We start from the raw sequence: 23,610 nt of genomic DNA on the forward strand, positions 1-23,610 counted from the left end.
GCACAAATCGGTGAAAATATGTAACACAGAACATTTCATAAAAATGCATTCACATACATTTGTACATGTCTATAGTTCTATGGGGTTGCATGTATAATTGTTACTTTGACTTTTACTACGCGTGCTTCAATATTTATACCCTGTTGTGAATCGGTTGTAAGAGGACGTCACTAGGTGACGTCTTTTACACGTGCATTTATAGTCCATCATGACCCTCTATAAAAAATCATAAACCTTCTATAAAGTCATTGTGAAATATGCAAATGCTGTGCTTACACCTTGGTTAATACTGCAATAATTAATTTAAGTGCAAAAAGTAGGTTTTTAAGAGGTTGTGAATAGACGTCCACTGACGTCTTTTACACGTCTAGACTAGACTAGTAGGAAAAAAACAGGAACTTTATGAAATACACGATTTGTATACAAAGTACATATATTAACTTTATCTTGTTTAAATAAATTATAAATCACAAAGTGCCCAGTGTGATTGCAAAGCCACACTGCATTTTAGTCATTATTCCAACCTGTTTTATTATTGAATGTATGCATATAAATGTAAAACAGATACATATCCGGTCGCCATTTGGGTCTGAGTTGGATGTAATTTCAAAAACTGTGCTATTAATTTAAGAAATATAGTGATAAATCTGGGGATATTACAAAATCCCGCGATAGGACAGATTATCTCGCGAGATAGTGGTGACGTCACGCGTTCTTCCGGAAGTTCACATTCAAACACGAGGAGCGATTACGAGGGAGTTTTGTCTATATATCATTCAAAATCTACTGTTGGGTAAGTACATTGTGTATTATTTGATTAACGTGCTTGGGTTTTGCTTGTTTGGCACGAAGGCTCCGAGGTGGACGTTGCCAGAGTTGTCCACACTGAGTATTGCAATAATTAGCTAGAAGGCTAAAAGCTAACGTACTTTGAACTTATACATGGTATAAAGTATGTTTAAGGATACAGTCAAAGTAACTTATTAATGTAGCCTCTTGAAAGTCTCTTTCAGAAAGTAAATTATCTGAAAAATAAAAGTTATTTGGCATTAATGGAATTACAATGATTTGATTGCCTAAACATTGCACATGCAAAATATTAAATACTGTTTTGCATTAAAAGTTTAGCAGAAGTGTTTGTTTGATTAACCTCATTTGCTTTTGTTTTGTACAAAGGAAAAGCAGAACCTCATCCAAATAAAAATAAACAAGCTGTTAAAGGCACTGTGTCCTACACAGACCCTCCAAAATATAACCACCCAAAACCCAAGTCAGGTAAATGTCTCAGTTTGAAAATACATTAACAAATTGGAGTTGTTATTATGTTGGCTTGACAAAGCCAACATACTGTTCTTCGATCTAAGCTTATTAGTGGTGCTTGCATTTATGCAAAGCATCACTATTACTATTGCTCATACTTATTATTATTTATTTATTTATTCTTATATCTGGACACTTTTTCGGCGCGTAACTCGTCCCGCACGGTTTGTCCTAGACCAATGAAACAGGGCTCAAAACAACCGGCTTATTGAGGACACGTCTGCTATGACTTTTATAAGCGATCGGGTGCAAGATTTTCGAAAGGGGGGCGAGAAACCACCCAAAAAATCCCATTGACTTAACATTGCGCCCAACTTTGATGGGTCATAGCTCCGCTCAAGGATTTTGTAGAAACGTGTGGGTTACAACATTTGAAGAGGGTGGTAGACTCTGTAAGAACATGCATGACATTGGGGTGTAAGTTGTACCCCTGGGGTGTAAGAGGCACCCGAAAATTCCCATTGACTTATAATGGGGCAGGAAACATGCCCATATAAGGGAATAAAACAGTTCCAGATGGGATATCTTTGCTTTACAGTGTCGTAGAGATAAGTGGGTGGGCTCATTTCACTCGGGCATCCAATCAGTCTCTCAGGATCAGACCAGAGCTATTAAGCCACGCCCCTAGCAACAATTTTGGGCACCCTAGCAACATCTCCCATAGACTGCCATTATAAAATGCCCAGATGGATATCTTTGCACCACAGTGTCATAGAGACATGGGGGTGGGCTCATTTTACTCAGGCATCCAATCAGTCTCTCAGGATCCTTAAAGACTTACTAAGCCACGCCCCTAGTAACCACTTTTGAGCACCCTAGCAACATAAAATTCAAACAGTTATATCTTGGCATCAGAACATCGTAAAGACATGGGGGTTGGACCGTTTTACTTGTGACTAGGGGTGTAACAATTGGGCACATAATTGGCCACTCCCAAGCCACGCCCCTAGCAACCAAATTTGAGCACCCTAGCAACCGAATAAACTAAGCCTTATATCTCCGCATCAGAACATCGTAGAGACACGGGGGTTGGACCGTTTGACTCGTGACTTGGAGGGTAATCAGTAGTGGATGCCAATTTTTTCCTTAGCAACCAAATACAGTACCCTAGCAACAGAGTAAACAAAGCCTTATATCTCCGCATCAGAACATCGTAGAGACATGGGGTTTGGACCGTTTGACTCGTGACTCGGAGGGTAATCACTAGTGGATGCCATTTTTTCCCCTAGCAACCAAATACAGTACCCTAGCAACAGAGTAAACAAATCCTTATATCTCAGCATCAGAACATCGTAGAGACACGGGGGTTGGACCGTTTGACTCATGACTCGGAGTGTAATCACTATGGGATGCCATTTTTTTCCCTAGCAACCAAATACAGTACCCTAGCAACATAGGAAACAAAACCTTATATCTCCGCATCAGAACATCGTAGAGACACGGGGGTTGGACCGTTTGACTCGTGACTCAGAGTCTAATCACTATGGGATGCCATTTTTTCCCTAGCAACCAAATACAGTACCCTAGCAACAGAGTAAACAAAGCCTTATATCTCAGCATCAGAACATCGTAGAGACACGGGGGCTGGACCGTTTGACTCATGACTCAGAGTGTAATCACTAGTGGATGTCATTTTTTTCCCTAGCAACCAAATACAGTTCCCTAGCAACAGAGTAAACAAAGCCTTGTATCTCCGCATCAGAACATCGTAGAGACACGGGGGTTGGACCGTTTGACTTGTGACTCTGCTTGTAATCACTATGGGATGCCATTTTTTCCCCTAGCAACCAAATACAGTAACCTAGCAACAGAGTAAACAAAGCCTTATATCTCTGCATCAAAACATCGTAGAGACACGGGGGTTGGACCGTTTGACTCGTGACTCAGCGGGTAATCACTATGGGATGCCATTTTTTTCCATAGCAACCAAATACAGTACCCTAGCAACAGAGTAAACAAAGCCTTATATCTCCGCATCAGAACATCGTAGAGACACGGGGCTTGGACCGTTTGACTTGTGACTCTGCTTGTAATCACTATGGGATGCCATTTTTTTCCCTAGCAACCAAAAAACAGTACCCTAGCAACAGAGTAAACAAAACCTTATATCTCCGCATCAGAACATCATAGAGACACTGGCTTTGGATCGTTTTACTCGTGACTGGAAGTATAATCATATACTGTCCCCAGAAATTTGCCACGGCAAGCACCACTTCACATTTTCTTCAGGAAATGTACCTATCTAGTTATTATTATTATTCTTCTTCTGTTCATACTTTTTACCAATTGTAACTCCTCCTAGAGCTTTCAAGCTACACCCACAAAACTTTACAAAACTTTTAAGACTGGTCCGTAGATAGGTGCTATGCCTTTTCTAACTGATGGGACCTACCGAATTCCTAAACGGGGCGCTCAAACACCCCAAATTTTCCATTGACTTAACATTGCGACAAACTTTGACGGGTCATAGCTGCAAGCGAGAAATTTGTACAAACTTGTGGGTTACCACATTTGCAGAGGCTGGCAGGCTCTGTAAGAACATACATCACATTGGGGTGTAAGTTTCACCCCTGGGGTGTAGGAGGCCCCCAAAATTCCCCATTGACTTATAACGGGGCAGGAAACACGCCCATATAAGGGAATAAAAACGTTCCAGATGGAATATCTTCGCTTTAGAGTGTCATAGAGACATGGGGGTGGGCTCATTTTACTCAGGCATCCAATCAGTCTCTCTGGATCATCCCATAGCAATTAAGCCACGCCCCTAGCAACCATTTTTGGGCACCCTAGCAACATCTCCCATAGACTTCCATTATAAAATGCCCAGATGGATATCTTTGCAGCACAGTGTCACAGAGACATGGGGGTGGGCTCATTTTACTCAGGCATCCAATCAGTCTCTAAGGATTCTTATTGAGCTATTAAGCCACGCCCCTAGCAACCAAATATGAGCACCCTAGCAACATAATAAACAAAGCCTTATATCTCTGGATCCGAACATCATAGAGACATAGGGGTTGGGTCTTTTGGTCATGTTAGCTTCATGATAGCTTCAAGCTAAGTCATACTAGCTTCATGCTAGTTTCATGCTAGCTTTATGCTAATTTCATAATAAATCTTGCTAACTTCATGCTTTTTCATTTTAGCATCATGCTAGCTTCATGCTAATTCATGTTAACATCATGCTAGCTTCAAGCTATTTCATGTTAACATCATGCTAGCTTCATGCTAATTCATGTTAGCATCATGCTAGCTTCATGCTAATTCATGATAGCATCATGCTAGCTTCATGCTAATTCATGTTAGCATCATGCTAGCTTCATACTAACTTCATGCTAATTCATGTTAGCATCATGCTAATTCATGTTAGCATCATGCTAATTCATGTTAGCATCATGCTAATTCATGTTAGCATCATGCTAATTCATGTTAGCATCATGCTAGCTTCATGTTAATTCATGTTAGCATCATGCTAGCTTCATGCTAATTCATGTTAACATCATGCTAGCTTCATGTTAATTCATGTTAGCATCATGCTAATTCATGTTAGCATCATGCTAGCTTCATGCTAATTCATGTTAGCATCATGCTAGCTTCATGTTAATTCATGTTAGCATCATGCTGGCTTCATGCTAATTCATGTTAGCATCATGCTGGCTTCATGCTAATTCATGTTAGCATCATGTTAACTTCATGCTAATTAATGTTAGAATCATGCTAGCTTCATGCTAATCATGCTAACTTGATGCTAGCTTCATGCTAATTCATGTTAGCATCATGCTAGCTTCATGCTAATTCATGTTAACATCATGCTAGCCTCATGTTAATTCATGTTAGCATCATGCTAGCGTCATGCTAATTCATGTTAGCATCATGCTAGCTTCATGCTAATTCATGTTAGCATCATGCTAGCTTAATGCTAATTCATGTTAGCATCATGCTAGCTTCATGCTAATTCGTGTTAGCATCATGCTAACTTCATGCTAATTCATGTTAGCATCATGCTAGCTTTATGCTAATCATGCTAACTTGATGCTAGCTTCATGCTAATCATGTTAGCTTCATGCTAGCTTCATGCTAATTTATGTTAGCATTATGCTAGCTTCATGCTATTTCATGTTAGCATCATGCTAACTTCATGCTATTTCATGTTAGCATCATGCTAGATTCATGCTAATCATGCTAACTTGATGCTAGCTTCATGCTAATCATGTTAGCTTCATGCTAGCTTCAGGCTAATCATGCTAGCTTCATGCTAAATCAGGCAAGCTTCATACTTAAACATACTAAGAGCCAGATAGCCTACTAAACTAAACTTCTGTCAAACAGTTTTTAACGTTCAGGCCAGGCTTTGTCAAGCCAACATAAAGTTTGTCAACAAACTTTTCTATCTAGTTAGTGGTGCTTGCATTTATGCAAGGCATCACTATTATTATTCCTTTCGGTTATTATTATTCTTCTTATGTCTGCACGTTTTTTCGGCGCGTAACTCGTCCCGCACGGTTTGCCGTAGTCCCATGAAAGAGGGCTCAAATCGACCGGTTTATTGAGGAGAGGTGTGCTATGACTTTTATAAGGGATCGGGTGCAGGATTTCCGAAAGGGGGGCAAAAAATCACCCAAAAAATCCCATTGACTTAACATTGCGCCGAACTTTGACGGGTCATAGCTCCGCTCGAGGATTTTGTAGAAACATGTGGGTTATAACATTTGAAGAGGGTGGTAGACTCTGTAAGAACATACATCACAATGGGGTGTAAGTTGTACCCCTGGGGTGTAAGAGGCACCCGAAAATTCCCATTGACTTATAATGGGGCAGGAAACATGCCCATATAAGGGAATAAAACAGTTCCAGATGGGATATCTTTGCTTTACAGTGTCCTAGAGATAAGTGGGTGGGCTCATTTCACTCGGGCATCCAATCAGTCCCTCAGGATCATCCCAGAGCTATTAAGCCACGCCCCTAGCAACAATTTTGGGCACCCTAGCAACATCTCCCATAGACTGCCATTATAAAATGCCCAGATGGATATCTTTGCACCACAGTGTCATATAGACATGGGGGTGGGCTCATTTTACTCAGGCATCCAATCAGTCTCTCAGGATCCTTACATAGGTATTAAGCCACGCCCCTAGCAACCATTTTTGAGCACCCTAGCAACATAAAATTCAAACAGTTATATCTCCGCATCAGAACATCGTAGAGACACGGGGGTTGGACCGTTTGACTAGTGACTCGGAGTGTAATCATTATGGGATGCCAATTTTTTCCCTAGCAACCAAATACAGTACCCTAGCAACAGAGTAAACAAAGCCTTATATCTCCGCATCAGAACATCGTAGAGACACGGGGGTTGGACCGTTTGACTAGTGACTCGGAGTGTAATCATTATGGGATGCCAATTTTTTCCATAGCAACCAAATACAGTACCCTAGCAACAGAGTAAACAAAGGCTTATATCTCCGCACCAGAACATCGTAGAGACACGGGGGTTGGACCGTTTGACTCGTGACTCAGAGTGTAATCATTATGGGATGCCAATTTTTTCCCTAGCAACCAAATACAGTACCCTAGCAACAGAGTAAACAAAGCCTTATATCTCCGCATCAGAACATTGTAGAGACACGTGGGTTGGACCGTTTGACTCGTGACTCGGAGTGTAATCATTATGGGATGCCAATTTTTTCCCTAGCAACCAAATACAGTACCCTAGCAACAGAGTAAACAAAGCCTCATATCTCCGCATCAGAACATCGTAGAGACACGGGGGTTGGACCGTTTGACTCGTGACTCGGAGTGTAATCATTATGGGATGCCAATTTTTTCCCTAGCAACCAAATACAGTACCCTAGCAACAGAGTAAACAAAGCCTTATATCTCCGCATCAGAACATCGTAGAGACACGGGGGTTGGACCGTTTGACCCGTGACTCGGAGTGTAATCATTATGGGATGCCAATTTTTCCCCTAGCAACCAAATACAGTACCCTAGCAACAGAGTAAACAAAGCCTTATATCTCCGCATCAGAACATCGTAGAGACACGGGGGTTGGACCATTTGACTCGTGACTGAGAGTGTGATCATTATGGGATGCCAATTTTTTCCCTAGCAACCAAATACAATACCCTAGCAACAGGGTAAACAAAGCCTTATATCTCCGCATCAGAACATCTTAGAGACACGGGGGTTGGACCATTTGACTCGTGACTGAGAGTGTGATCACTATGGGATGCCAATTTTTTCCCTAGCAACCAAATACAGTACCCTAGCAACAGAGTAAACAAAGCCTTATATCTCCACATCAGAACATCGTAGAGACACGGGGGTTGGACCATTTTACTTGTGACTCGGCGGGTAATCACTAGTGGATGCCATTTTTTTCCCTAGCAACCAAATACAGTACCCTAGCAACAGAGTAAACAAAGTCTTATATCTCCGCATCAGAACATCGTAGGGACACGGGGGTTGGACCGTTTGACTCGTGACTCGGAGGGTAATCACTAGTGGATGCCATTTTTTCCCCTAGCAACCAAATACAGTACCCTAGCAACAGAGTAAACAAAGTCTTATATCTCCGCATCAGAACATCGTAGAGACACGGGGGTTGGACCGTTTGACTTGTGACTTGGAGTGTAATCACCAGTGGATGCCAATTTCCCCCCTAGCAACCAAATACAGTACCCTAGCAACAGTGTAAACAAAGCCTTATATCTCCGCAGCAGAAAATCGTAGAGACACAGGGGTTGGACCATTTTACTTGTGACTCGTCATGTAATCACTAGTGGATGGCAATTTTTTCCCTAGCAACCAAATTCAGTACCCTAGCAACCGGATAAACACAGCCTTATATCTCCGCATCAGAACATCGTAGAGACACGGGGTTTGGATCGTTTTACTCATGACTGGACGTATAATCATCTATTGCCCCCCGAAATTTGCCACGGCAAGCACCACTTCACATTTTCTTCAGGAAATGTACCTATCTAGTTATTATTATTATTCTTCTTCTGTTCATACTTTTTACCAATTGTAACTCCTCCTAGAGCTTTCAAGCTACACCCACAAAACTTAACAAAACTTTTAAGACTGGTCCGTAGATAGGTGCTATGCCTTTTCTAACTGATGGGACCTACCGAATTCCTAAACGGGGCGCTCAAACACCCCAAATTTTCCATTGACTTAACATTGCGACAAACTTTGACGGGTCATAGCTGCAAGCGAGAAATTTGTACAAACTTGTGGGTTACCACATTTGCAAAGGCTGGCAGGCTCTGTAAGAACATACATCACATTGGGGTGTAAGTTTCACCCCTGGGGTGTAGGAGGCCCCCAAAATTCCCCATTGACTTATAACGGGGCAGGAAACACGCCCATATAAGGGAATAAAAATGTTCCAGATGGAATATCTTCGCTTTACAGTGTCATAGAGACATGGGGGTGGGCTCATTTTACTCAGGCATCCAATCAGTCTCTCTGGATCATCCCATAGCAATTAAGCCACGCCCCTAGCAACCATTTTTGGGCCCCCTAGCAACATCTCCCATAGACTTCCATTATAAAATGCCCAGATGGATATCTTTGCAGCACAGTGTCACAGAGACATGGGGGTGGGCTCATTTTACTCAGGCATCCAATCAGCCTCTAAGGATTCTTATTGAGCTATTAAGCCACGCCCCTAGCAACCAAATATGAGCACCCTAGCAACATAATAAACAAAGCCTTATATCTCTGGATCTGAACATCATAGAGACATGGGGGTTGGGTCTTTTGGTCATGTTAGCTTTATGCTAGCTTCAAGCTAAGTCATACTAGCTTCATGCTAGTTTCATGCTAGCTTTATGCTAATTTCATAATAAATCTTGCTAACTTCATGCTTATTCATGTTAGCATCATGCTAGCTTCATGCTAATTCATGTTAACATCATGCTAGCTTCAAGCTAATTCATGTTAACATCATGCTAGCTTAATGCTAATTCATGTTAGCATCATGCTAGCTTCATGCTAATTAATGTTAGCATCATGCTAGCTTCATGCTAATTCATGTTAGCATCATGCTAGCTTCATGCTAATTCATGTTAGCTTCATGCTAGCTTCATGCTAATTCATGTTAGCATCATGCTAGCTTAATGCTAATTCATGTTAGCATCATGCTAGCTTCATGCTAATTCATGTTAGCATCATGCTAGCTTCATGCTAATTCATGATAGCATCATGCTAGCTTCATGCTAATTCATGTTAGCATCATGCTAGCTTCAAGCTAATTCATGTTAACATCATGCTAGCTTAATGCTAATTCATGTTAGCATCATGCTAGCTTCATGCTAATTAATGTTAGCATCATGCTAGCTTCATGCTAATTCATGTTAGCATCATGCTAGCTTCATGCTAATTCATGTTAGCTTCATGCTAGCTTCATGCTAACTTCTTGCTAATTCATGTTAGCATCATGCTAGCTTCATGCTAATTCATGTTAGCATCATGCTAGCTTCATGCTAATTCATGTTAGCTTCATGCTAGCTTCATGCTAACTTCATGCTAACTTCTTGCTAATTCATGTTAGCATCATGCTAGCTTCATGCTAATTCATGCTAGCATCATGCTAGCTTCATGCTAATTCATGTTAACATCATGCTAGCTTCATGTTAGCATCATGCTAGCTTCATGTTAACATCATGCTAGCTTCATGTTAATTCATGTTAGCATCATGCTAGCTTCATGCTAATTCATGTTAGCATCATGCTAGCTTCATGCTAATTCATGTTAGCATCATGCTAGCTTCATGTTAATTCATGTTAGCATCATGCTAGCTTCATGCTAATTCATGTTTGCATCATGCTAGCTTCATGCTAATTCATGTTAGCATCATGCTAACTTCATGCTAATTCATGTTAGCATCATGTTAGCTTCATGCTAATCATGCTAACTTGATGCTAGCTTCATGCTAATCATGTTAGCTTCATGCTAGCTTCCTGCTAATTCATGTTAGCATCATGTTAGCTTCATGCTATTTCATGTTAGCATCATGCTAGCTTCATGCTATTTCATGTTAGCATCATGCTAGCTTCATGCTAATCATGCTAACTTGATGCTAGCTTCATGCTAATCATGTTAGCTTCATGCTAATCATGCTAACTTGATGCTAGCTTCATGCTAATCATGCTAGCTTCATGTTAAATCAGGCTAGCTTCATACTTAAACATACTAACAGCCAGATAGCCTACTAAACTAAACTTCTGTCAAACAGTTTTTAACGTTCAGGCCAGGCTTTGTCAAGCCAACATAAAGTTTGTCAACAAACTTTTCTATCTAGTTGTGGAGTTAATATCATTAATTACAATTTCGTTTTATTTACAGTTGAAGGTCAACACAAACCAAATAAAGATGTGCATTCTACAAACAATAAAAAAGGTATGGAAAACTGTAGATATGAATTTTTGTAGATATGACTTAAACAGTCTACACATTTGTTAATGTTCTAAAGTTTCATATGTCCTTGTTTGTGCTAAAGATCAAGTTTTGTGTCCACCACACTTAGATGAGGCGTGCCCGACCCCTGACTTTGTCTACCCTACATTAAGTTGTAAGTTTTTGACTGCTTTTGCTTAATACTACGAAAAAACATGATTCTTTCAAAAATGACTTTTATATATTTTGATATGAAACTCAAAAATGTATATAAATTGTTTTGGTGTATTTTGTTTACACAGGCACACTTCATGACAGTAAACATCGGTATCACAATGGTGTGATTGATCTATACCCTAGAATAAGCTGTGACACTATGAGACGTACGTGCTACTGATGCTTTTTTTTGGTGCATTCCCACACTATACAAACACATTGCTTGGCTCCTAAGTGCATACACTTTTGCCTTTATAATGTCATTCTCATTTTTAGGTAAAAATGTATTCCACGAGTCAGGGTTTTGCCTGAATGTCAACATAATATTCAAAAACTTTGATATAAAAAGTGATTTATTTTAATATTTTACACTACTATGTATTTTTTAAAATACATTGTGCATGTGTATGTTTATTGTACTTAATGAAATTACATGCAAGGTGTCATGCAAGATTTCACATTAGTGGCAACACAGCTAAGAGTATAAACATATTTACATTTCTCTGAATCTGAGTTAATAGTTACAAATACAGAGCTTATAATATCTGTCATTGCTCAACCACAAAGACCTAAAAGTACAGCCAGCTGATTTCATAACTAATGCAGTATTACACTGTGAAGTGATTTACTGTTAAAATTTTACACTACCATATAATTAACTCTATTTGTACAGGTAAGGTAACACAACGAAAAAATTACCGGATGGAGACTATCTGATTCTTCACCTATGGCCTCAGCTTCAAATGCAAGAAGTAAGAAATGCTATATGACTGTGTATTGTGCATTATGAATACATCAAATATGTTGATAACAAGGTGATCTGTGTAAGTTGTGACATAAAGAATATGTATTTATATTTCCATCTATCTTTCTATAACATTATTTCAATTGTTTTCACATTTAGGTCCAGCAACTGTCTGACTTGGTGGATATTCTGTCAGAGACTGCGTGAACAACGTTATGAACAGGTATGTATTTCTCTTGATTTGTGTAATCCTGCATAATATTTAAGGAATATATATTGATTACCACCATAATTAACCCAGCTATTTATATTACTTCAATTCAAGATTTAATCCGTCACACATCACTTGTTGAGAAGTTTAATGTTCGTAATGACTTAAACAGTCAGCCATACTGAAAACAAGAAATCAAAACATAATTTCAGTGTAAGCCATTACTTGTCACCCAAAGTTAGGGATGAGGATATAGTTCATAGCACTTGTTACATGGTAGATGAAACAAGTGAAGTTGTGAAGTGTTAACACATAGTGTATGTTTAAACATTGTATGCAATTGCTCATTACTGTTAATTGTGATTTATTGACCTTTTAGGTTATTTGTCTAAGGTGAAGTAATCTTACATTTCTTTCACAGAATGATGTCAAATTGTCTTATGGCAAAGTTCAATATGAGGGGTGGTGGACATCTGGAAAAGAAGTCTTTTAAAGGCACACCTTTGTATTATGTTATTCAAGGTAATTTGGGGAATGTTGATCTAAAAAACTTGTTCTTGTATATTGATGTAATTTTTATTGTTATGCTTGATCTAGGGGACATCACAGCTCACCTGTCTTTATCAGAAATATCCTGTTCATTTTTTGACACACCTAGTTAAGGGTCTTTCTCAAGGGCACCACAGTGGTTTTGTAGAGGGAGGGGACAAATGCTGTATCCCCCACAACTGATCTAACACTTATTTAAAGCAGAGCATATTTTGTACAATAATATATATAATATTAATATATCATTTTAGCTGTAGACCATAAAGATTTTGAAAGTAAGTGCATGTCATTTACCTCAAAATTTTAATTGTATTTATTTTAAAAAGAAACATAGTCTTCTCTTCCTTCAGATGCTGTGAAGAGGTGGAGCCCAAATGCCACAGACTCGGAAATAGATGCAGCTATGGCAGACCACCTCAAGCACGCTCCAGGAAGAGCTGGGGGTGGTGGATACAAAAAAGCCAAACAGCTGTGATGTGTTAAAGAGAGAGTTCACCAAAAAAGGAAAATTGTTATAGTTTTCTAATCCACATGTTTCAAACCTGTATACCTTTATATTTTCTGCTGAACACAAAGATTGAAGAATGTTTGTAACTTCACAACCAATTAACTGTCAATATTTTTTTTACAATTGTAGTAATGGGTTGTGGGATCTGCTTTGTTAAAAACATTCTTTCACATATCTTTGTGTTCAGCAGAACATAGAAGGGTATACAGGTTTGAAACGAGAGGGAATAAATGACTAAATATTAATTTTTGGGTGAACTATCCCTTTATAGAAAGTGTTTTGAAGTTGTTATTATAGTTAAATGGTTAAAAAAAATAAAAAGTGCTAAATCAGAACATGCTTCTTTTTTTGTTATGGCCACAAATAATGTATTCTTTAATGTGTTTGTGAACTACACGTGGTTAAAACGGTTTATGGACGTTCAGGTCTGACTGGACCAATTTTGAACTGATTTTGAACCTTGTGAATATGTGTTAAACCTCAATACAATTGATTGCCTTTCACGATGTTACACAATGGGTGTATATTCATTTTATATGCATACATTTAAACTATGCAGCAACACATTTAAACATCCAGAAGACGGCACATTTAGACGTCCAGGGACGGGCAGAAAAGACGTGTAATTCACGGCCAAATGACGTCAAAGACGTCCGCTCAACTTTAATTTAGGGTATTTTTCAACCGCGATGGGACGTGACGAAGGGTCGTCTTTTTAACGGTCATAAAACGTCCACATGTTTGCTATATGAGGGCTTAAAACATATATTTAAACTATGCAGGAACACATTTAAACATCCAAAATACGGCGCATTTAGACGCCCAGGGACGTGCAGAAAAGACGTGTAATTCACGGCCAGATGACGTCAAAGACGTCGGCTCAACTTTCATTTTGGATATATTTTTCAACGCGGACGGGACGTGACGAACGGACGTCTTTTCAACGGTCATCACACGTCCAAATGTTTGTTGGGGAGCAGCAACACAGACAGAACAGCCATGCGTCATATAAACGGTATCACCCGATGCACTCGGGGGATTCATATGTGTCAGAGATCTCGCCACTGAATGTGAGAGGAGCGAAGGGACTCTGTAAGCATGAACGGTTGCGATGTGACAGAACACAGGGGTTAGTCCGTGTGTACAGGTCTATGCATCCATCTAGTCTCATGGCTCGCCGTGTGTTCATCCCGGGGAGAGAGAAACAGCAGGGGGAGCACGAAACATGGATAAGACAACCGAAGCATATAAGCGCGGTCCCGGCGTGGGAGGTGCCAGACCGGTGACGCGCTCGGGGAAATTCATAGCAGGGAGGCTCACTCAAGCCGCTGTGCTGGACGCTATTACAACAGCGCCTGCTCTTTTAGCTTACAGCTTTATATTAAAAATATTGATCTTACCGGGCGGCCGCAGGGGAGACCTCGTCAGGCATGTGTCCGCTGCACAGGGCTCGTACCACGGCAAGCGAAGGCTATCTTCGGTTCTCGGCCGGAAAGCGGCAGGGGAAGACGCTAGACCTGGATTCTGCTGTCTTCGGTTCTCAGCCGGAAAGGGCAGGGAAGACGCTAGGCCTGGACTCCGCTGCAGGGCTTTTGTCGACGGCGAGGTAAGGCTTCTTCTTCTTCGGAGCAGCGAGAGGTTCGCGCTGAAGGAGAAATTAATGAGCTCCTGACGCTTGAACCGCGCTTATATAAGGACGTGTACTTCCCGCGCGCGGGTTCAAACGTCATTGGTCTGTACTTTGTACAGACGTTAACCAATAGGCTTCAGTCACGGAGTAAACAGGAGTTTCCCCCATAGCGTCAGCTAACTGACGCAATGCGAAGTGAACCGTATTGAAAGGGAACAATACTTACTACTGCCTAACACATAGCCTGTAACAATAAAAAAATAAAATGTGGATTAACAAAGATAACAATAAACATAGTGATTGTAAATAATGTGTTATTCATGTTTATAAAATTCACCTTTTAAAAGTCTTTTAACCTGACTGGACTTCATCCACACAATGACTCCCATTATAGCAGCAAAGACAATGAGAGGCAGCACACATCCAGCAGCGACTGAATATCAACAATTATTATTATTATTAATAATTTACAATTATTGCATCAGTACGAGAAAATACATTTCAGTTTCCATACAAAAATGTCTGTAAATCTTAATCTGTAAGTGACATCATATTCATTATATTAGTAATAAACAAATCCTTTCTGTACACACATCACATGAACTGTGACATACTGACACCATTTAACAACATTTAAACAAAACTTATAACGTTTCTTTTCTGAAGCTTACCTATAATCTCCAAAGACCAAATATTCCCACTGCTACAATCACAGACTGAGGTAACTGGAGAGGTTTTTAGAAAAACATTAACTCTTGGAAAATTGTAACAACATCAATGGATAAACACTGAGATATCTATTTTCTATTATATGTTAATGTTACAAAGTCATACAGGTAAGCTTGAAAAATATTTACATTTATTTGTTAGATGCTTTAATCTAAATATACAATTTTTAAGCCCTGTGTGTGAATGGGCCCGTTTCAGTAAGGAGGTTCAACCAACTCAGAGTTAAAACTTCCCTATGAGATGGGAAACTCTTGGGTTTAGGCAGTGCCGGCGCCAGCCGAGCGCTGATAAGGGGGCGTCTTAAATACCAGAGGGGGCGATCACACAAAATGCATTTAATTCCCCAAGCTAGAAAATACATGTAGCTTTGGTACGTCCCTTAAGCTTAATTTAACGTGTTATAAACAAACATCTCTGGGATACAACCACAAAAACTACAGCTATAGTGAGCAACGTACATGATCTGAACACTTTTACTATATAAAACAACAAAAAAGCATAGCCTACCTAACGTTACTTAACAGCACAACACTGCTAATTTGAAGTTCAGACCCAGCCAGAGGTAGTTTCTTTTTAATCCATTTCGAATGTCCATGGTGAAATTAGTTAATGCAATATAATACTTTGTGTTTGCTTTCCGTAGTGCAAATAATTTTCACGTAATGGTGGGGGACAGTGTTTGCAAATGGTTTCTAGCGCAAAAACGGTCCAAACGCAACATTTTATCTAAATTTTGGTTCAATTTGATCATTTAACGTAGTTGTTTTTAACTGCCACAAGTAAGTCACCATAAGCTAGCGAAACACCAGCAGATAGAGAACCACAATAGCAAAATGACAATAACTCGTTTACACATTTAGCTATGCTTTAGGATAGGCTAATTCAAATACCTATTCGTTAATAATAAATTCAATGTCTGTTTTTTATCTATTAATATTAATACATGTATTTTACTTCTGATAAACAAGTGTGTGTGAGAGAGATGCTTACCTTTAACGTTAAATGCAGAACAATTATGGTTGTACTTTAACTTGCAAGGATGCTGAAGAACATAAACATCTCAACTTTTCAAAACTATGTACAGTCTGCTGAAGTTAATGCCAGAATTGACATGACAGCCGAACATTTGGTTCTGTGCATCTGAAATGCTCCGGTAATAATCCACGCCACTGCATTAATTGATGTGTGATAATCCGGAGTCCGGTTTGCAGAATTTGCAGTGCTATTTTCCATATATCCATTGCTACAGGGCAGGACCGGGTCACTCTCCCACTCCTTTCTTTAACTTTTGATATACTTTCGCACTTCGACTTCTTGATTTCCCGCTGAGACTGAGAACGCGGGGTCATTGTCGACGTGGGTCAACCCGTAAACACAAAAGGCTTGTTCAACTCCATGCGGCGCCGCAAGAACCGACAGCCGGATGACGTCAAAGTACCGCGAGAACGATTCGAGAAATCATGCAAAGTGTAATTTCATCTCGCTCCCGCGGCGCTTTGACGTCATCGCCCCACAGTTCCAGCGGCGCCGCCTGAAGTGTAACAAGCCATGGAGTGGGCGTGTATTTATTAATGTCACGGTAGACAACAGAATACATGCACACTTGATTTTTTTTTGTTTTGTTAAATAATTAGACTATTAAATTCACTTTAGGAAGACAATACACAAGGCAAATGTGATTTTTAAATAAAATTGTATCATTAAAATCCCATTCACATTAATGGTGATATAAGGGGGCGGGAAAGTGCCGGTGAGGGGGCGAGGCCCCCTCACGCCCCCTCGTGGCGCCGGCCCTGGGTTTAGGTTACAGAACAGCTGATCTGAGTTAGTTCAATCAACTCTGAGTTAAGCGCGTGTACAACCACTATGAAAAGCCATCATCAATGGAGCTCCGATATTACGATTTACCATCTTAATATCGGCAGCACATAAAAAAGAGGTCTGAATCCTTTTTACTACTAAAACTAAAAGTGCTGCTGCAAGTGTACAGCAACTGCCAGCATATATTTTAAAGAAAAGAGTTGTTGTTGGAAATTGCTACTTTAGTAAATGCATTCATTACATTTTTCATCACAATAAAAATATCAGAAGTAAATAAACCGAGGAGGACTGTACATTATAACACCTTATATTTATTTTCATGCAGATGTATTCCCATGGAAAAAAAGGATATGACAGCAGCTGATCTTAAAATTAAATTAGGACTAGGCTTTTGCATAAAAGGCTACGAACTTAATGTTTGTCATAAATAAAACTGAAATATGCCAAGCCAGTATTTGAACTCAGGTCCCCAACAGTACGTCTGCCCAGACCACTGCAGACAGCACTATCCACTGGACCAGCAGTTCTGATGAGTGAATTCATAGGAAATGTAAAGGCAACTGTTCAGATGAAAGAGCACAGCCACAAAGTCTGAAGTTAGTTACATAAATATATTTATAAATTTAAAATGACTGCAAAATAATAATAATAATAATTATAATAATACCACTCACATAAATGCAAGTGGATATGACAAAAATACACTTGGGATCTCAAAATCCTATATATTTGATAAATCACTGCATCATCTGATCTGTACACAAGCTGATATGGTGGCAAATACAATCTCAGTTTTCTTTATTCATGAAGGGTCACTGTACAAAATACAGATTAGCATTGAATATGATCTGTGAGATGTGTTTGGGGATACAATGGGTCAAAACTGTCCATAAACTATACAGCACAAAGTAATATTACACAGTGCATAATGTAAAAATAAAGGCAGAAGACATTGTTCTTACTGAATGGACTACTACTTGTTACTCTTATGTTGTTTTATGTGTATATGTGATGTGGGTATAAAATGAATACATACAATGAGTAGAATAAATATGAATTGTTTTGAATTTTGCTTGACATTTTTGCTTTTATTATAAAACATACAAAGTAATAACACTTTAAACATGTTATGAGTGAAATATAGTCTACCGCATGCAAGAGCAATGATTTTTAATAACTGAATTATATTTAGCACTGATTTTGTTAGGCTATAAATGTCAGATATTTTGCTTATGATTTTATGATGGCTGCATGTGGCCTTGTAAAATAAAGCAGATTATATAGGCCTAAGTCTACTAAAGTTGTTTGATCTAATGTAAGTGTTTGTGATTTTTAAACATTAAAACGCTATATGATATAATAAATCATGATTTACCTTCAGTAACCGTGTTTTATTATCTCTTTGTTTTGTAAGTTGTAATGGTCAATTTGCCTAATGGTGGTCAAAGCAAGCGCACTGCAGAGGGAGTTTTGTAAGACAAAGTTGCACCTGAAACCATGTTCGTGTGCGTACTTACATTTATCAGCAAAGGCGAGATGAATCCCAAAGAGTAAAAGCGCTACAGATCGCATGTTTGGTTTATATTCGACATCAGATATCTTCAGAAATATTACTCAAAGTTTTGTCTTGTTGTTGAGGTCGACAGCTCTAAAACTTTTCTGTAACGCCCCGTTAGTCCAACAAAATCCTGCCAATAGAAAATTAGACTCAAACTCAGCATCACAAGTAACTACACAAAATATTCAGAAATGGCAGGAAATAAATACACAAAAGAGTTTTGATACGTTTTTCATAGCTTTTTTTATTGGTGAAATGACTAAATCAGACACTTTGGTTTATACAGAACATTAGCAACATAAAAAATAAACATTTTGTAACAACTAAAGCATATTGCTTTCTTTTTATGCAATAACTACATTTAAAAACTGTAACAAAAATATTAGTAGACTGTTAATGCATCTTGTTTTTGTTAATGTGCTGATCTACGGTCTATTTAACATCATATCTGTTTTTTATCTAAATCACATTTATATAATTATATATTATATTGTAACCATAACTGCTGACATGATGAAGCCTTGCAGATCATTTAATATCTTACACTAATAGAGAATTTAAATGTTGCATACACTGTGTATAAAAGCAGAATAATTAATATTTAAACTATAAATATTTTCACAATAAGTCATTTGTATAACGGGGCTTACTTTGACTTTAGGTTTATGTGTGTATGTTGTGATGTAATTTTTTAAAAACAGTAAGAATGAATACGATGGCACAAAAATACCTTAGTTAAAAATACCGAACTCTCTTCCACTTTCTTTACCCCTCAATTCACCCACATATATTTTCTTTTATCTCTCTCTAGTGGACATAATGGAAATTACAATTAAAACACAACAGTGAATGTTTACACAAGCATACAATGACGTGATAATCTTTACAAGAATTGCTTTATAGAAAAAAACACATTTTGTTTTTCATAAATAGGCTACAGAACTACCATTTGTTAAAAACAAGCTGGTGGTACCAAATCTGATATTAAAAAGTGTTGATTTGCCACCCAATTTATTTATTATAGATAGATTTTAATAAAAACATCTTGGCCTTTTATAACCAATTTATCCACCAGAGGTGACTGTATACATGTGAATTAAACAGATGATAGCGAATAAAGCAGCACTAAGGACTAATTCACTCCAAAACAAAAAAAAAATACATAATTTAGCTGTATGGCAGTCTAAACCTGTTCGTTTCTGTTTAATTTGAACACAAATATAAATGTAATGCAGACATTTAGAAATCTTAAATCAGCTTTTACCTTCATTGTACAGACAAAATGCAACAAAACAGCAGCAGTTTCAACCTTTTATGTTTCACAGAAGATTGTAGTGTTATGATAGGAGGATATCTTGTTTGCTTCTCAGCTCACATACTGTAGATGTCTAAACCTGTTCTTCATCCATGTCCTGCTCTGAGATCAGATTAAAACTTCCAGTGCTTTATTATTAAGGTCGGGGTGAAGGTTTATCATAGAGGACAAACAGGTGTAACCTCAATCCCTCAGAAGTTCATCACTGATCTGTCCTTTAATTCATCCTCTCCTCTAATTTCACTTCTTAAAAATAAAAGTGTTTCATGATGCCACGAAGAACCATTTTTGGCTAAATAGTTCCATCTGAAGAAACTTTGAAAAGGTTTTTCAGATTATAAAAAGGCAATAAAGAAATAGTTCTTTACGTATAATTTCACTGAAAAAATCCTTGAGGAACCCAAAATGGTTCTTCTATGGCAATTGTCGGTTAAAGCAAATTGATTTTTAAGAGTTAAGTCAATTACAATATCATTTATAGTATGTATAATCTCATTGTCACAACTTTTTTAAAAAACCCTGTATTTATACATTATGAACATGGACCCTTACCATTTTAACACCATTGAAACACATATTTAGCGTCAGGTTCATCATTTTGCTCTTGTAGATTGCTGATTTGCTTTACATAACACAGATACATTACTGTTGATGACAGTCGAGTAAGGTTAAAATTTTCTTAACTATTGCTGGTAAGTGGTATGAAAAACTGTTAATGTGTAAGTAAAAATGTGCAGACTGATCAAGCAAGCTTTTCAAAGAAATGTTTGTTGTAATGATAATGGCAGTATATTTGCTTTAATCTGTTTTTGATTTATATGTAATCGTGTGTGGTTTGTTAGTCATAACTGAGGATTTTTTAGCTGATCATAGGCTACATATTAAATATATTTGATTTAATATTAAGTGGGGTAGTATAGTTTTGTATAATATTGTTGTTAATCTTTGATGTTTGTGCTGATAGAAATGTTAGATCATTCAGATCCAAGGTCAGTTCACTAGTTGTTGCAGTAGGTCTCACTTGATTTCACTTTGTCAGGAAACTTTCTCTGTTACTCTGTTGTAAGTTAACACTTTTACTCAAGCATGAGTCAGATTTAAAGACAGAGAACGACAGAAGATGACATGATGTGAAAATAAAATGTTTATTGTTTTTTTTGTTACATTTTGAACTAGAAACAGATTCAACATGTGTTGTTATTATATAAGCACATACTGTATCATGGAAATTGACTGTGTCACAACATACTGTAAAAACCTCTTATACAGTCCTCTTACTGTATTTGCACTTGTGAAGGAAGAGAAAACAGTAGAAAAAAATAATTCACAATATAAAATTAAAAATAGATATAAAAAACATCACCTATATGTAAGGACTCTGCCTTAATCTTGTTGGTAATTATATCTAGTTTTGTATGGCAGGGTTCTAACAGTACTATGTTTTGTGTGGGAGAACGTGGTTTTGGTATTGTTATATTAAACCACGTTTTTCCAGTGTCTTGTGACTTCTTCCCTGCTCCCTTGTATTCTCTAGTCTTTGTTTTTATGGCTTGTTTAGTCTAGTGTTCTGTTTCTATGTGTGTATATATATATTTATATATATTTATTTATATATAAATATATTTATGGTTTTGTCTTGTTTGTACTGTGGTTGTCTTGTGTTTGTATGTGTTTTACAGGTTCACGTGTGCTTCCTCACAGGTGTTCCTGTTCAGTGTGATTGCCTCCTCTTGTCTTCCTCACCTGTTGCTTGTTATCCCCTCGTCTGGTCTGTGTATTTAATCCCTGTGTCTCTAGTGTGTCTTTGCAGATCCGTTTGTCTATTATACGCCAGTGTTTGTACTGTGAATGTACTCGTCAGTTACTAGCTCTACTAGTCTCTTGTCCTGTTATGTCCTTAGTTTGTCAGTTTTGCCCAGTTTGTTGTTTTGTTTGTTTGCCCCACTCATTTGTGCTCTCTGCTGTTCTGTGATCTTTCCTATCACCCTTCAAGGACTTCAGAGACTGTGTTATTAGTGTCCAAGGACTTCAGAGTCTGGGTTACCAGTGCTTGAGTGGATTCCCTTCAGCGAGTGGACTCTGAGCTTTATTGACTGTCATTATTGTTATCTTCGATAAATTCTGTTAAATCTGCTTTGGGGTCCCTGTGTGTCTCTCGGCCCTGACACTATACCTATATCAAATACATCAAATATGTCACCTCTCAGATAATACACACCAACATTGCTTCAAAGCTTCATTCTGTTTCCTTTGTTTCTTCACTGTAAATAGGTGGCTTAAAATAAACATGTATGCATGTAAACATAAACAGCAATGTAAAACAAACAAATACAAACAATCTGCATTACTGTCACAATGTACAGATGTAATCATGTTGACACAGTAAGTGAGAATAACATTTACTTATATAATAGTGTTTTACCTTTCCTTTATTATAAAAAATTGTGGTATTCAAACCACCAGTATGCCATACGTAAATTAATAAATCAAGTTTTATTTATATATCTTTTTTTTGCAGTTCAAAGTGCTTTACAGTCAAGAACAAGCTATTTACACTATATACACCCAAAAAAATATATACAGCCAATCATTGGATGACCCTGAATTATTCATTTTAGGTCAATTAAACTACTATACATTCAGAATTTTTTTTTTATGAACGTAAAATTTCCAGGTTGTATACAATGATAGTGAAGGAGCTTGGATAAATAAATGAAATTTGAGTTTGTACCTCAACGCCATTGACATTTATTTGATGACTATAAATGAAGTCAATTAAAATATTATACATTCATAAATAGATGTGTTTTTGTTTCTTTGGAGAAATATAACATTTCCATGTTGTACATAATAAGAAAAGTTACTTGGATAAACAAGTGACTTTTTTTGTGTATGATTTCTTGCCAAAAAACATACAAAACTGAGTACTTTATGATTTCCCTCCCTGTTTCTCATCTTCTGACTGAAAAAGTCAGTTATCAGTTGAAAATTCTTGCCCAAGCGTTTCCCAAAAGCATTTTTAGCCATCTGGTCGCAAGTTCTGTCATTACAGCAGTTCAACAATTTGACAGTCAACACACATGGAAATCAAAACAAAATAAAACTTATCAAAAATTTAAAGGTGGGTCCATAGACTCAGAAGAGGCATACCTCTGCATTTGTTGATCTGACACTGAGTCAGTATCTGTGGCTGTGAAAAAAATTAGGGGTGCTAATGTGAGAGATTGTAAACCTTTTAAAAGCAAACAAAATGACTTAAGAGATCAAACTCATTTCTGTTTAAAAGACATCAATACTTACTTCTGCCTCTCAAATAACCTGAAATAATAAAGAAATAAAATGTGGGTTAATAATGATTACAATAAACACAGTGATTGTGAATAATGTGTTAATGTGTTATTCATGTTTATAAAATTCACCTTTTAAAAGTCTTTTAACCTGACTCGACCTCGTCCACACAATGACTCCCAATATAGCAATGATGATGAGAATCAGCAGACATCCAGCAGTGACTGAATTTCAACAATCATTATTATTAAGATAAACAATTACTGCATCAATACAAGAAAATACATTTCAGTATCCTTACAAAAATGTCTGTAT

The 23,610-nt window shown here is 37.8% G+C and overlaps 2 long non-coding RNA genes across 3 annotated transcripts; one reads left to right on the plus strand and one right to left on the minus strand.

Moving 5' to 3' along the window:
* Positions 1-620: 620 nt before the first annotated feature.
* LOC129421949 (uncharacterized) lies at positions 621-13,320 on the plus strand. Of its 2 annotated transcripts, none has more exons than XR_012359797.1 (9): positions 621-793; positions 1,177-1,275; positions 10,675-10,728; positions 10,856-10,900; positions 11,028-11,108; positions 11,615-11,693; positions 11,846-11,909; positions 12,319-12,419; positions 12,797-13,320. It is a non-coding gene; the product is annotated as an uncharacterized lncRNA (long non-coding RNA). The 2 variants fall into 2 exon arrangements; XR_012359796.1 differs by having other exon boundaries at positions 10,829-10,900; positions 12,797-13,318.
* Positions 13,321-22,180: 8,860 nt separating this feature from the next.
* On the minus strand, positions 22,181-23,610 carry LOC129455029 (uncharacterized). Its single transcript, XR_008648182.2, has 3 exons — positions 23,427-23,610; positions 23,308-23,325; positions 22,181-23,197 (listed from the first exon to the last, which is right to left on the minus strand). It is a non-coding gene; the product is annotated as an uncharacterized lncRNA (long non-coding RNA).

The sequence above is a fragment of the Misgurnus anguillicaudatus genome, chromosome 20, assembly GCF_027580225.2.
Source record: "Misgurnus anguillicaudatus chromosome 20, ASM2758022v2, whole genome shotgun sequence".
Lineage (NCBI taxonomy): Eukaryota > Metazoa > Chordata > Actinopteri > Cypriniformes > Cobitidae > Misgurnus > Misgurnus anguillicaudatus.